The following is a 17,086-nucleotide window of genomic DNA, read 5'->3' as shown; positions in this document are numbered from 1 at the left end:
AGAGCTATGGTGAGAACTGAATTTGCTGAATATGTTTGGAGGCTGTACTGCCCCATTATTGGCTTTGTTTAGGTGTTTTGTGCTAAGAGGTTGACAGCAATGGTGAGAACTGAATTCACTAAATGGTAGCCATTTAAGTTTCAGTCTTCCTTTCTTTCACAAAATAGCTGATTTGGCATAGTGGTATATTGCTCTGACTGTTTTGCACAGGGTCCTGAGTTTAAGTCTTGGCAGTGAAATGTATGGTGGTAACACAGCATTTTATTCTGTCAACTTCCATACAAGCAATGTTCCAAATGTGTCCATGTTTTTTGGGCTTTTGACCCCCCCCATAAATTTTGGCTTTTTCCAGATTTTTTTGTGCTGCAAAGTTCAGCGATACAGCTGAGTGTCTAGTAGATTTTACAGGGAGATGAGAGCTGCAGAGGAACAAAAGTTTAGTGCTGCTTATGTTGAGTTGGCTTGTGTTGTTAATAGCACAACAGGTAGTGCACTTGCTTTTGGTGCAGAAGGCTGTGGGTTGTACTCCTACAATACGTAGACGCATTGCTTATACTGTACTGTGTTGTAAAGGGGGTGGATGCTGCAGTCCTTTTTGGCAAAGATACCTAGTAACTATGAACCTGTTATCAGTTTGCCATCCATTCCCTATTGGAATATTAATAGCTTATCTTTTTTTAATGCAACATAGGCAATTTATTCCTTAAGGGCAACAGGCACTTTATTTGTAGATGAAACAATGAAATATAAAGTTGTTTTCTGGCAGCAACCTCTTCATTAGTTACAGATTTCTTTAATGTAGAATTACTTAGATGACTTTTACTTCTTCAGAGATTGTGCATATTTACTGATACTGGTGGACTGTAGAAGTTTGAGTACACTTTTATGATGAAAATGTTCTGAACTGAACAGTTTTGTCATTATTGGTGCATGCATTTTGTTCCATTGTTTACTGGAAAAATTTTCAAAACAATAAATTTAAAACACCCTCTAACAACTGTACTGTATTGTACAAGGAATATAATTTAATACAATCAGGAAGGTGTATCAAAGAACACGTGTATGTTTTGTGTGCAAGGGGCCTATGATTTGAAAACAGCCAAAAGTTAATCTTTAACTGCCACTGGCAAAATGTATTTTCTTTAAATGTGGGTTTCAATGTTGTTTCAATGAATGTGAGTTTCAAGGGCAGAGACGTTTTAATGCTAAGTGTATTTTCATTGTGAGACTGCATTGCTTTGTTTTGCAGATATCTATTAGTGTGTGTGCTGTAAAATGCAAAATAAAACTTTCAAATGAAATCCAAATAATTGCAGAAGTAAAGCAGTATGCACATTACAGTTTTTATGGTAAATGTGGCAAAATAACCAAGGAATGGGACATTGGAATTGCTGCATGGGGGAGGCTTCATTCGACAATGATTTTGTGAGGGGAAGGGCAGCAAACTCAGACAGCCCCAGCTAAACTATACCTCTCAACTGTCCAGATTTTTGCAGAATGAATCAATTTTTGCTTCTTATTTTTGGTTTGTTCCTCATAAAATTTGTGGTTTTCTGGCAAATCATTTAGAAATGAAATCAATAAATAATGACAGACATTGAGTTTCAGATGTCATAACCTTCAGAAAAATACATGCTAAAGCAAGACCTGTTTTTCTATCAATTGCCTTAAGTTTATACAAGAGCAATTTTTAGTACTGTTTGTATGTTCCCCCAATATATTTGCCCTTGTCCAGATTTCCTGCATTAAGAGGTTGAGAAGTATGTGCAAATAAATCACTTTATAGAATTAGGAATATCCAAATCTTTCTGCTGTCCTCAATTTTGGCTGAGAATGTTGCTCTCCCCCTAATAATCCCTCCACAAAATGGCAGTTTTGGAAGAAAACGTGGAAGGTTTACAGTTATAAATAACTGTAATGATCAGAGTTATAGATTACTTTTATTTCAGAAATGCATGTAGATTCTCTTATTTTTGTCAGCTACTCAAGTTAACAGTACTAATATTAAAAAGGTGTCCCTTCTTTGACAGGTTCCCATCTGTATTGTGTGGCAATTTTATATTTTTGCATCACATTTTTGGTCCTGTTTCATAAAATTGTGGTTGTCTGGCAAATTAGTGGCAAATCATTAAAGACTGAAGTTAGAAAATAATGGCAGACATTTGAGTTTCAGATTTCATACCCTTCAGAAATGTCATACTAATGCAAGACCTACTACTATTCTATTATCTTTCTAAGAAGAGCAATATTTAAAAATTGTCCTTATTTTTGGGCCTGTGTCCCACTTCTATGTATGTCTTTGTCCAGATTTCTTGCTCTGAGGTTGAGAGTGTCAGAGCCATCACCATCAGCCAGAGACATTTCAAATTGTGACATACTTGTTGCACCCCACTCCCCCATATATTGACTCTGGATGTGTCCAAGCAAGACAAGGAGCAGATATGCAGTGTAAGTGTGCAGAGTATTCCCCCATCCAAGGTAGACACAAGTACCACAGTGGCTTTTCATCTGTCTTTGATTTTGCAGAATGTTCTGGTTTTCTGTCATATTTTTGTACTGTTGATGTATGATTATTATTATTCAGCATGCTGTCTCAGTGCCCTGTTGCTCTGTGTTTAAGTAGCAATGATTTAATGACCATCAGGTAAGCTTGTCTGAGATTGTAAGATGCAAGTAAGCTAAAGAATTACCAACATTGAAAGCCGTTTTGTTGTTGCCATGCAGAGAATATTTACATAACTAGATAACGTATAAGCCTTAGGTATTGAAATGCATATGACAGTATTTGTAATAAAGGACATGATTGCAGTATTTTCAGAAGCTCATTACATTTATCTGAGACTTGCAGTCCTCCTTGCAGGCTTTACCCATAAACCAAACAGAATGCCAGTCTATCATGTGTGGTCCATAACTTGTGCAGTAATCCTTTAAGTAATTTATCTTGAGCTTGTTTCTTGTTTGCTGTTCATTTTTTTACTTTGATCATATTTTCCCCATGAAACAAGTAGATAGTTGTTGTCAGGCAGCAGGGCTTTTTTGGATAAGAAACATTTTTACAAGTGGGGGTATCACAGAGATTGATACTTTCAGCATGTCACTTGGTAATTTTATAAAGCTGAATATAACTTATAATTAGAACTGCAGTGCAAGGAGAAGTGGTTTGAGTTGAGTGCTGCTTGATTTTTTTATACTTGATTTTGACTGGCATTCCAGTAATGTATTTAAAAAGTAATTTATGTTTTCATACCTTACAACCTTTGTGTTTCCATCTAGATATTAAGTAAGTTCTCATGTAGCCAATGCAATGAAATATGTTTGCTTCTACACTTCATTTTATCTTGATTGGACTCTCATAATGACAGTTTGGCACCCACGGCAGTGTATTTAATTAAATTTCCAGTTGTAGTTTTGAGGATAGCTCCACCCATTTCTAGTTGGTCACACCCCTTCCCATTGGCCCTACCCATTCAGCTGTCTCCTGTAGCCCCCCTTTAATTTGAAGTAACTAGCTGCCACTGCATCTGGTTATGCATTAGAATAAATGTTTTGACAGATAGATGTCTGACACTGAGAGGTATGCCATTACTACATGACAGCAGTCCTCAATGACATGTCCTATACACAGCAGTATACAGTTAATATCCACATGTCAGATCAATATCCAGTAGCAAATACTAAATTACACACAGCTCACACACAAAGAACACAGTCAGGACTCAGAGTCCATCTTTGCATGAAGGGGTGTTTGGTTCTAGTACAACAATCTGCAATCTACTCTTACTTAGGAAAACACTGTTAACAGTAATAATGTAATGATACACTACATGCCAGTGAGACTGCATATAACCTGGGATACTACCCATGTATGAAACACGTTCAAATGGAAAAGATTGTTGTACAAGACATATATAGTCAGATGTCCCAGACAGTAGACTAACACCCCTTGCTACTGTAATGACAGCATATAGAAGCATGTTATGTACATGGAATTAAATACACTTATTAAATATGTCATTACTCTGCTATTTTATCAGACAGGAATGTGATCACTGGTTACCAGGGCTGAGCTATGCTTAGCAGGTGTAAGCATTGCTTAAATTTAAATGCTAAGCACATTTGCACACTGGTAAGCAAAGCCTACACAGTGTAACTGCTTATTCATTTAACCGTACATTAGCAGTGCTTATGGTCAGGCAAACCCGCACAAACCCTCTTAAAGCTGCTCAAAACTGCCTTAATCACTGTGTATCCAACAGTCCTTGTTCTGCCTAACAAAAAAAATATACAGCCCTTGAACCCAGGACCCTGTGCACTATAGTCACAACAACAGTTAACCTCTAAGCCATCACAGCTTGTTGTTTTTCCAATGTATCTGTCAGTACACATACTGAATAGTAGTGAACAACTGCTTTGACTTCTGCAATTGTGTAGTACTTGTTAGTGAAAATAGTGTTGAATCAGTATGTTGTTATATCTATATAAACACATATCAGATAAATATGGTGGGATACATCTGGGAAGGTATAGAACAACACTCATGATTACACATAACAAGGATATGGATATATATATATATATATATATATATATATATATATATATATATATATATATATATGTGTGTGTGTATATACATTTCACACTGAGCTAATCGAAGGAAGGACACTGAGCAAACTCAGATCTATAATATATAACATTAAGTATACTGGGTTTTTTTTGCTAATTTTTTTGAGTTATTTATAGCACTTTGTCTACTGCATACTTTTCTAGCTAGTATCACTGTGTGTGAGGTATTAAATGGAAATTGTCCACTTTTATTAAGAATTTGTTTGGGTTGTTTGATTCTAATCTCCTGATAAGAAGAGTGTCGTATAACTTGTTTGCAGTTAAAAGCTTTCTCTAGGGGCTTCTTTATCTGTTTAAAACTTTCATTTAAAGGCTCACTGCTGCTTTTCTGCTGTGAGAAACATTTCTGCAGTTTGTTTCTACCTAATTAGTGTGGATATTTGTAGCATTGTCCATATTCAGGCTTGTGTTTGGGCCTAGTGTTTGTGGAGGCTGTGTGTCTGAGCACATGTTCAAGGACATATTGGTTTAGCCAAAGCCATAAGGTATTTCAGTGAGAGATGATTGTTTAAGGTCATTGACTGACTTGGGTCACCTGAACTACAGCTTATAGTAAGCAGCTTATTGGTTCTTTTGAGATTTTTTTAAAAGTTGTCTCAGGTTTCAACTTTCTGTAAACTAAGAAGTTAAGTTTGTGAGTGTTTCTGCCATTTCACACTGAGCTAATCGAAGGAAGGACAGTGAGCAAACTCAGATCTATAATATATAACATTAAGTATCCTGTTTTTTTGCTTATTTCTTTGAGTTATTTATAGCACTTTGTCAACTGCATATTTTTCTAGCTAGTTTCACTGTGTGTGAGGTATTAACTGGAAATTGTCTACTTTTATTAAGCATCTGTTTGGGTTGTTTGATTCTGATCTCCTGCCAAGGAGAGTGTCATATAACTTGTTTGCAGTCAAAAACTTTCTCTAGAGGCTCCTTTATCTGTTTAAAACTTTCATGTAAAGGCTCACTGCTGCTTTTCTGCTGTGAGAAACATTTCTGCAGTTTGTTTCCCACCCACCCTTCCTATTTGTATGCTGTTCTTATAGTTTGTGGCTTTGCAGTTGCCTGCCCCTACTGTAAATTTGATCTGGGACACTCCTCCCAGTCTAGTGTTATTACCTCATTCTTCCTAATACAGGGAGAACGTTTGTGAAAGCCAATCCACTTAGTTTCTGCTCCTCCTTGCTCTCTTTCCACTTAAACAAAATCCTAAGCTTGTTTCCTGCCTTTCCTGTGGGTAGTCTAGTCTGAATACAGATTTGCTGTGTCCAGGACTGTTTGTGGGCTTCTGAGCCCCCAAGACTTTTCTGTGTTGGAGGGAAGCCTTCTAGCTTAATTTTGTTTTTTAGAACTAGCCAGTTTATTAGTTTTAGCACTCAAGTCTGTTTCTTTGAGCTCAGCACTTGTTCAGAACTCATTGTAAGCACTAAATAAGCTACAAATTAGTACAGCACTCACCTTTCCTCACTTGTCTAGAGGAAAACAGTTTCTTGTACTTAACAAATAAGCACCTATCCAGGCATGTCTAAGGGTCAGCACCCTGTGTTATCTCCTGTCTACCTGATGAATCTGGGCATCTTGGGGCAATGCAGCAATTGCCTCATGTACACAGACATCCCTCTCCTACCACCCAACACTACAACCTGTGAGAGATGCACGTATATAGCCAAACTGGAAGCAAAGCTCTCTTCACCCAAGACTGAACTATACAGTCAAGAGGAGAAGTTAAACATTTGCACCACACCACACTCATCACACAGTCCCTCAAAACCTACACGACCAAAACACACACATAGAAACAAAAAGCACACACCTGCATTTGTGGTGACTCTCAGTAAAAACCTGTCCAAGCAACAGGGACCTCCAAAGCAGAAACACAAGCAACCTCCACCCCCCCCAACACAACCCAAATGACACATAGCCCACAAACTCAGTGTGCCACTCAATCACAGCCCATAAGACATAACAACGTACCCAACACTCTAGTCATAGGTGACTCTGTAGTCACGCACACTGATGTTCCACTCACTAGGCTAAACAAGGAGAAAATTACTGTCAGCTGCCTGTCGGGTGCCAGGATCTGCCACATAAAGCATGCACTCAGGTCACTCCACAACAAGTACAAATATGACTCTGTCATTTTCCATGTTGGTGTGAATGACCTTAGATGTACCTCCCTGGACTACATGAAAAGGGACATGGAGGAACTGTCTGATCTTGTAGCCCAGGCAGGTATGACCCTAGCCCTGAGTAGCATCCTGCCATCACCCAGAATGATACCACAGTACAAGGACAAAATGACTGACTTCAACAATTGGCAAAGCTTGTGGTGTCATTCTAAGGGGATCCAGTATCTGCCTGGGATGACATGATTGACAGACCACAATGCTTTGCCAGAGATGGCCTGCACCTGTTGCCTCTGGAATTCTGGATACTGGCTAAGGCTCTAGCTACCCCTATAGTGCCTTTTTTTAGGCAAGGTTCAAATGACAAATTCAACACCATAACAGGTACAAGCAAGGAGAATCTGAGGGTATTGCTACTCAATGCTAGAAGTCTAAACCTCAAAATGCACTCACTCAAGGCACTCCTTAAAATGGAGAACATCGACATCTGTGCAGTGACAGAGACCTGGTTCAAGGCTTCAGAGAGGACCCCTGCATTACCAGGCTATAATTCATACCACACCTTTCGGCCACCTAACCTGGACCAAAACACTAAAGGCGGAGGCATGTCCATATTCATTAAGGATATCCACACCTCCAGGCTAGTTGCTTAGCATAATGCATCTGAGATTATCCAAATGAAACTAACTCTGGGCAAGACTGCAATGCAAACTGCAACTTGCTACAGATCCCCCACCATGCCCCAGGATTCCCATTTTTCATTTCTTGACACACTGTAAAATATTAGGGTACAACCTAACACCATAATAATGGGCATTTTAAACTACCCCACCATTAACTGGGAAAACTACTCATGTACCAACTCTTGCACTCAACATTTTCTGGAATTCATTAATTCCAATGCTTTGGATCAGCTTATCCACACCCCCACTATGGGCAGCAATATCCTAGACCTGGTTATTACCAATATGGGCAAACGGTGCTCCACACCAGAGGTCAATTTCTCTTGGTCAGATCTGACCACAAGCTAATCACCCTAGGCATCCACATCCCTCCCCCACCCCCCATTAGGGAAACCACCATAAAAAATTTCTCCAAAGCCAACTTCATGCTTCTTAAGACAGAAATGGCAAACGTCACGACACCCATGCTGACGGACAACAGAGGTATGACTGCTGAATCCTACACAAATGCACTTTATAAGCACATACACAAGTGCATGGATCATGCAATCCCTAACAGAACCAAGATGCTATCCTCCAAAAAAAAATGGAAGCCAATCTGGTGGTGCCCTGCCATAAACAAACTCTACAACAGAAGAAAGTGTTGCAAAAAAGAGTAAAATCCCATGATTGGAGGAACTCCCTGTTCAGCCTCAATAAGAAGCTAAGATCCCTCATAAAATCCTCCAAAGCTAGTTACGAAAACAAAATCACCACTGACTCTAAAGACAACAACAAAGCATTCTATAGCTATGTCAAGAATCTCAATGGCAACACTCAGATTTGCTCTGAAATTACAGCACAACGGCACTAAATATACAGAACCAACTGATATTGCCAACATCCTGGCAGATAGGTTCAGTGATAAATTTACCCCCCTCTCATCCCCTAAAGGACCCATCTCTATACCGGAAAAATGCAAAGTTCCTGTAATCACGGCTGCACAGGTAAAAAACACACTCTCCAAAGCCAAGAACATAGCATCCATGGGACCTGACAACATCCCAGGCTGCGTTCTACATGAACTACAGAACGAACAGGAACCCCACCTAAGTACCATGTTCAGTCATAGTCTCACCTCAGACTATGTGCCCACTGAATGGCACACAGCAACGGTTATCCCACTCCACAAAAGGGGAGCCACCACAGACCCCAGAAATTACTACCCCATTAGCCTGATGAGCCTGGTATGCAAGGCTATGGAACGTATCATCATGGGACTTATAAACAATGACATTGGTAATCTCCAAACTCTGGACCCCACCCGGTTCGGGTTTGTAAAATGCAAATCATGTTTAATAAACCTGATAGACTTCTTTGAAGAAGTCAGCAAAGCCGTAGATGAGGGTAAGGTGGTTCACACAGCCTATCTAGATCTCACCAAGGCTTTCAATACCATCCCCTACTCTGGAATTATAGATAAACTCACTAAACTAGGTATAAATCCCTATGTCACAAGATGGGTTGCCAACTGGCTCACTGACAGATAAACTCACTAAACTAGGTATAAATCCCTATGTCACAAGATGGGTTGCCAACTGGCTCACTGACAGAACCCACACTATGAAAGTAGCAGACTCCAAATCCAACTTCAGACCAGTGACAAGTAGAGCACCACAGAGTTCACTCCTAGGTCCTCTCCTGTTTGATATCTACTTCTCTGAAGTACAGGCTAACACAGAACGTCTTTGGCTAATGAAGTTTGCAGATGACTGCAAACTAGGAGCCATAATCAAAACTCCAAAAGATGTGGACATCCTACAAAAAGGCCTCACTGAGACAGATGCCTGGTGTCAAAGCCATGGCCTCAAGCTCAATGCCAAAAAGTGCATTGTCATCCCTTTTGGTAAAAACTCTGTACCCATGAACTACCACATAGGCGGTAGTCTACTGAACACCAAAAGTGTGATAAGAGACCTTGGGACACAGGTGGACAGTAGTCTTTCCTTTGATAATCACATCACCACAGTTGTCTGGAAATCTTTCTACGTGGCACCCCTCATCACAAAATGTTTCTCATTCAAGAAAAGAAAGGGCATTGTACCCCTCTACCCATCACTCATTAGACCCATTATAGAGTACAATGCCCCTTTTGGTATGTACCTCACAAAACATCTACAACACCTGGAAAGGCCTCAGAAACATCTCACAAAAAGGATTACCAACCTCAAACAGATGCCCTACGCAGGCCGTCTCAAAAAACTGCAGCTTTACTCCATCGCATATCGCCTACTCAGAGGTAATCTCTGCCTAACACACAAAGCTATGTCAAACCCAGGGCTTTTGGACATGCTCCCACTTAAAGAAATTCCAGTCCCTCTGAGCTATACACTCTAGGGACCTAAACCTTGTCACCACAATAAACCAAACATGCTGGAGGGATAGATTCCTGTAACAGAGACTTCCCATACTCTGGAACAAACTACCTATCTATATCAAATAAAGCTCCTCATTAGCACTCTTCAAGAAAAATCTTGATTATTGGATGAAAGATAGGAAATTCACTCCGGGAATAACTTCTGTGGCTCTGCTCGACAGTGGCACAGGAAAATAAATTTCTTGGGTGGCGAAAGCCAGGGTACCTGTTGGCTAGGCTTATATAGGCCCTAAGGCCAATAGCCGACTACCTACCTATGAACCTATGAACCTATATGTGTGTATATATATATATATATATATATATATATATATATATATATATAGATATTATATTATATTATATATATATATATATATATATATATATATATATATATATATATATATATATATATATATATATATATATATATATATATATATATATATAGAGAGAGAGAGAGAGAGAGAGTCATATACACACACACATATATATATATATATATATATATATATGTATATATATATATATATATATATAAAATATATATATATATATATATATATATATATATATATATATATATATATATATATATATATATATATATATATATATATATATATATATATATATATATATATATATATATATATATATATATATATATATATATATATATATATATATATATATATATATATATATATATATATATATATATATATATATATATATATCTAAAATCTAAATAACCAAATTAAAACTAAACTGAAGAAACTTACTAATGAAAAATAAAAAAAACTTCTGTGGATAGGAAGAAAAATCACACGGAGTCTGAACTGTAGTTTAGCGAGCGCTTTCGTCCTTTTATTGGTATGAAAACTTCATCAGAACTATTTACAAATGTGCAAGACTTGTGCTTAAATACTTTTTATACATGTAAAATACTGCAGATATATTTTGGCCGATGACTATTTTTAAGGTAAAATAAGCCAATCGGGTAAAAGAGTTGACACTTTTTAAAAGAAGCATCAGTATAACAGAAAGGCAATAATTATAATGCATGAGTTGTGTCACACTGCAGATACTTATTAACCAATGACAGCTTCCTGGATTTAGAATGACTCACTCCTGAAACTTGAGCTGGTGCAGCTGAATTTACAGTATCTATTGGTGTGTCTCTGTGGGGGTAGTTACACTAGCCATCTCAGAGCACACTTTACATTTAAGTTTTCATTGAGACCTGGGGTGGTCCCTGCATTTATTAGTAGTTGCCAGCGTAATTCTTTGAGTTCTAACAATGCCATTTTTAGGGTTGTAGTTCTTCTGTAAGAGAAGTTTGGTTCTTCTCCCAGAATTTTGCTAAGTTCATTGCTGGCCCTGATAATGTTCCAGTTGCTGCTGATAATGTTTTTAATGGCTTGCATGTCCCTGCTGATTGGTAGCGGGAAGCTGCAGTTCCTATCTGTGCAAGTTTCATTGCTTGCAGTGGCCTTAGGGGTAAAGCCATTTTTTAGGATCGGTTTGTGTTTGTTATGCCTGTGCATAGCAACATCTGTGAAAACGTCATAGATAAGTTGCTCGGGGTAATGTTTGTTTGCAATGAACTAAGCAAAATTCGGGGAGAAGAACCAAACTTCTCTTGCAAAAGGACTACAACCTTAAAAATGGCATTTGAGAAAGACAAACCACATTTTTTAATTAATCAGGTACCAAATGATGATGTCAAAGGCATGTTCACTTGTACTAAATGTGTTGTCTGCTCGCATATTCATATGGGCGCTAGCTTCTGTTTTAGGCACTGTAATCTGACCATTACGTTTCTTAAACACTACGACTGCCACACCATGTTTGTAGTCTACGCAGGAACATGCAACTCCTGCCAATCCTTTTACGTAGGAAAAATGATCAGAAAACTTTCTGACCGCATCAAAGAGCACTTAGCAGCCATAAGGAATAAAGATAATAGCAACACTCTGGGCAGACACAGCTCTATATGTGTAAACTGTACCGGTTTTAAATTCTTTATTTTAGAGCAAGTAGATCAATTTTATGGTGACTGTGAAACATTGTTAGAACTCAAAGAATTACGCTGGCAACTACTATTAAATGCAGAGACCACCCCAGGTCTCAATGAAAACTTAAATGTAAAGTGTGCTCTGAGATGGCTAGTGTAACTACCCCCACAGAGACACACCATTAGATACTGTAAATTCAGCTGCACCAGCTCAAGTTTCAGGAGTGAGTCATTCTAAATCCAGGAAGCTGTCATTGGTTAATAAGTATCTACAGTGTGACACAACTCATGCATACTAATTAGTGCCTCTCTGTTATACTAATGCTTCTTTTAAAAAGTGTCAACTCTTTTACCCGATTGGCTTATTTTACCCTAAGAACAGTCATTGGCCAAAATATATCTGCAGTATTTTACATGTATAAAAAGTATTTAAGCACAAGTCTTGTGCATTTGTAAATAGTTCTGATGAAGTTCTTTATGCCAATAAAAGGACGAAAGCACTAAACTACAGTTCGGACTCGTGTGATTTTTCTTCCTATGCACAGAAGTTTTTTTTTTTTTTTTTCATATATATATATATATATATATATATATATCTATATGGGTCAACTGGAAAACACCGAAATACCACTTGTTCGAAAACGAACAGTGGAGTTTCGGTTTTGCAAATGTGCACTTAAGTAAAAGTGCATTTCTGCGAAATAACACAGGTGCTGAAGCACACTACAGTGGGGAAAGGGAGTTTACGTGTTTCCCCACTGTAGTGCAAACTCGGAGTTGGTACATTTAAGTAGGGGTGTAGGGGTGTGTGGGGGGCACAGCTCCCCACATGGGGGGTGCATGGGGGCTTGCCCCCCTGCATAAACAGTGTTTTAATGTTTTTTATTGGTTCATTGAACCGATGTTCGTGAAAGTGCACTTTCACTTAAGTGCACTTTCGCGGAGGTATGGGTCTACTGTCTAATTTCGAAGATGCGTATTTTTGAAGTTATACAGTAGACCCATATATATATATATATATATATATATATATATATATACATATATATATATATATATATATATATATATATATATATAAATATATATATATGTGTGTGTGTCTGTGTGTTTGTGTGTGTGTGTGTGTGTGTGTGTGTGTGTGTGTGTGTGTGTGTGTGTGTGTGTGTGTGTGTGTGTGTGTGTGTGTGTGTGTGTGTGTGTGTATGTATATATATATATATATATATATATATATATATATATATATATATATATATATATATAAAAATATGTGTATATATCTAGTCATACCTCAGCACCAATAGTCACAACCTCTTAGTGCAATGGGATGTCATCTAAGTATTGCAGGTATAAATTTAGAATGTTGCTAAATAGGAGTTGTCTTAACAGAAATGTTGTGTGGGAAGTCACATCTGATACTGACATGTACGCTACCAGTTACTGACAGACATCATAAGATCATCATAGTGCAGTACCACACAAATCAAAGTAATGATCCTGTGGAATACAGCAGAGATATGACCAACAAATGTGGACAGCCTGACACACTTTGGTCAGTCCAGAGGTATACACAGAACTCTTTAGTGCAAGACATGTGGATGAAGCCTGACAAAGTGGAAGTTTACAGCCATATAAATGGGGATATCATGAAAGCACTGGAATAGATAAGCTCCCACAGTTCATGCATTCATATACTCCTGTCTGTCCTGACACATATTAATTGGAGGAGCAGAGGTCACAAGCCCACATACTACCCACTAGTTAGTGACATACATCTGTACAACATCCCTCTGCTTTGTCAGAAATACACTACAGTTATGGTGGCCTGACAACAGTACATCTGGCAAATATCTGGACATAACATCACACTAGGTAAACACACTGATCTGTTTGACATGTCACAAAGTACTGTGTAAACTACAGGTAGACTGCCACAACACTGGCCTATGTTTCTTATGGGGGAATTCACATGTATTTCCAAATATGGCAGGCACTACAGGCATGTAACAGCATGGAGTAACAGACACCAGAGTGAAAGTGCCTACCCACAACCTATTGGAACACAGCCACAGTCACATATGGTATGCCTAATTAATATTACAGTATATGGACTGTGTGAACAACACCATCCTCATATGTGCCACTCACACACTAACCCTACATATACTGGGCCAATACACAGTGTAGTCTGATGCCTGACTGTGTATGGGACATGTGTCGGTCTGGCCCTACAAACATGTATGCCGATAGGGTGCCATACACTGGGCCAGCATGCAACATCAGATAGAACAGGACCAAGAATAATGATATCTACAACAGTCTGTACACAGGCCAAGTTACATATCCACAATACACACTATGTCAACAGTCACCATAAGTACACAGACCTCACTACTGTACACACCACAACAGAATGTCCAGGTTTTGTCCTCAAATATAAGGCCTACTATATATAACATGTCTAGCAGTCTGATATCTCACTGGCTTGTTATCAGGTATGATGTCAGTAAATAATGATGTACTGAACATATGCACCTCTTACTGCATGACATGTACAAAGGATGACAGACTTGGGTTTGGAGGCACAAACACACGGCCAGTTTTGACATGTTGCTGTGATAAACTCATGCATGTACTGGTGTAATAGGGTTTGTTGTGACATATGTCTTCTGAGGGATATTAAGTCACTAACTCACATGGATGTCACCATGTACTGGCTGCAATCATCAGAGTATGCTACTGCATTTCTAAAGATAGGAAATGTGTGAGTAACACAACACATGTAATACTCCAAACTTTGGCCAGGCTGCAGATAGCCCTACAGCTGAGAGTTTCTTCAACCACATAACACTGTCATGCCAGATTTAAAATCACGTAGAGCAGCCATATCCACACAAACCCTTTTAAATTTACATTACTTCAAATGTAGAGGAGCAATACTTAGACTATGTCCCCATGTCTGGAACATCCCCCTCCTATTTGTTGGCCTGCCTTCACAGTGTATGTTGTAAGAGGTATTTCCAACTACCCTCTGTGATGCTGTTTGTCAAACACTCACATTGAGTCCTGCTCACAGTGAAGGAAAATGGCCAACACTCACATGAAGTGCTTAGTTATAGGAGTGTGTTTCCATGCAATTGGCTATAGGAATGATACCACAGCTGTTCCACATGCAATTAGCTAGTGGGGGACTGCAATTTATGCACAGGCCATCAGCTGATCATAAGCATCACTTACAAAACTCAAGCTGATGCCTAAGTAAAGCAGATGTATTTTTTCACATCCACCAGACAGGGAGTGAGAGAGAGAGTGACAGAGACAAAGTAAGAAAGGAAGGGAGTAGGAGAGTAAGAGCCAAGCATGTTTATGTATGATCCATGGGTTTGAGTGGTATCTGGGCATTATGACGGTTGTCTATATTGTGTACTAATCCATACTGTCACATGATAATTGCACATGGCTGTGCACATTTATTGCTGAGGATTGTCTACAACAATCTCTACAGTGTTTGGAAAATGTTGGCCTTGTAGTGTTGACAATGGGACATGTAGCTCCTCAATATAATGATGTAGCAAAACCCACATTGCAATGGATCCTGTCATTCCACAATCACCCCAAGACCTGCACAGGGCACTGATGATACGCACACAAACATACACTTACCAGTACTGAGTTTCAAACCCCTACCTATGTATTGCTATTACATTGTTATGCAGTTATTGCACACGCCATGTAGCTTACATATTGGAGAGCTGTCCAAAGCTTTAAAGGTGAGTAACATCAGCAACAGTGATAAAGGAGGGATAAGGGAAGTGTAGTACATGTGGCTGTCCACAAAAGCAGGTGTCAAGGAAGACACACCCACACTCTTTCAGTTAGTTACACACATTATCACAGTTGGCAGGGTCAGGATGAAAACTCCTTTCTAACTAGCTTGCTACACTACAGTACTATGCAGTTATCACACACGCCACATAGCTTATATGGCTGATATATGGCCAAAGGGTTATTTCAAGGTAACTGACATCAATAGGTATGCTACAGTATGACAATGTAAGGTGTAGTGAGTGTGAATGGCTTCAAAATCATTAACACACACACACACACACACACACACACACACACACACACACACACACACACACACACAGACACACACACACACACACTTGCCTGTACTGAAAAGCATGAGCTCATTGCTTCACATGTGTGTAGTAGGTGACTGTGTCTGAAGGCTGTACAAGGCTAGGCAAAGGGAATATCTTGGCATCAGGCTACATGACAATGGTCTCCAGTATGGCTCAGGGGTGTAGTCCCTGGATTGGCCCACCCAGTTGGGTATTGTATTCACCATCCACTCATCTGGGTTACTTTTGTTTATGGTCAGTGCTGTGCAGTGCTTGCCATGTATGTGATATATATTCCATAACATGGACAGCGTCTGGGTTGTGCACATGTCCCACATGCATGTTCTGTGACATGTGGAAGTGTACTTGACGTCTCTGGGGCATGTTGTGTGCACAGATTGTTATCTTCTGATGTAGCATTCCTGACCTCATTTGGTGAGACCTGGCTATGGAACCGAGGTCATGCTTGCACCTACACTGACAGCATGATACAAGAATTCAGTGGAGTTAGTGGCATCTGTCCATACATGGCATGTGTATAAGGCATGGTATTCCCTTTGTGGGTTACATTTGCAGACTCTGCAGTTGTTGTAGGAGTCCAGTGGGGAACATAGCAAAATGACCCCTGTAGGCATTTATTTGCCTATTGTAGGGATGGAACAGGGTGCCATGTCCTTTTACTTTCTGGATAACACACAGTCAGGAGATGTTACACATCACAGTACATTCTGATGTCAGTGTTGTGGTCAACAGGCATATAATCTACTGCAATCACACCATGGTTACTATCTGTGGGCAATATGCAGGGAACTACCAGTATAGTGGTTGTTGCCTAGCCAACTGTGTTTGTGTATGAGACATGGGGGGAGAGTGTTCTCTAAGTAATACAAGGGTTGCCTATATTGTTCACTAATCCATAATGTCACATGTAGGGCTATGGATTGTCTACACCAGCCTATCTGCTGTTTGACATCTGTTGTCCTTGTAAGGTGGACATTGTCACATGTAGGTCCTCAATATAATCATTTAGCAAAACCTGCCCCACAATGCATCTTGTCATTACACAATCATAGCAACCTCCACACAGGATACTGATGACAGACACACACTTGCCA

This window comes from Protopterus annectens, chromosome 9.part0 (genome assembly GCF_019279795.1).
Source record: "Protopterus annectens isolate FY-2018-M chromosome 9.part0, PAN1.0, whole genome shotgun sequence".
NCBI classification, from domain to species: Eukaryota; Metazoa; Chordata; order Ceratodontiformes; family Protopteridae; genus Protopterus; species Protopterus annectens.
Note: the sequence above shows the minus strand (reverse complement) of the source record.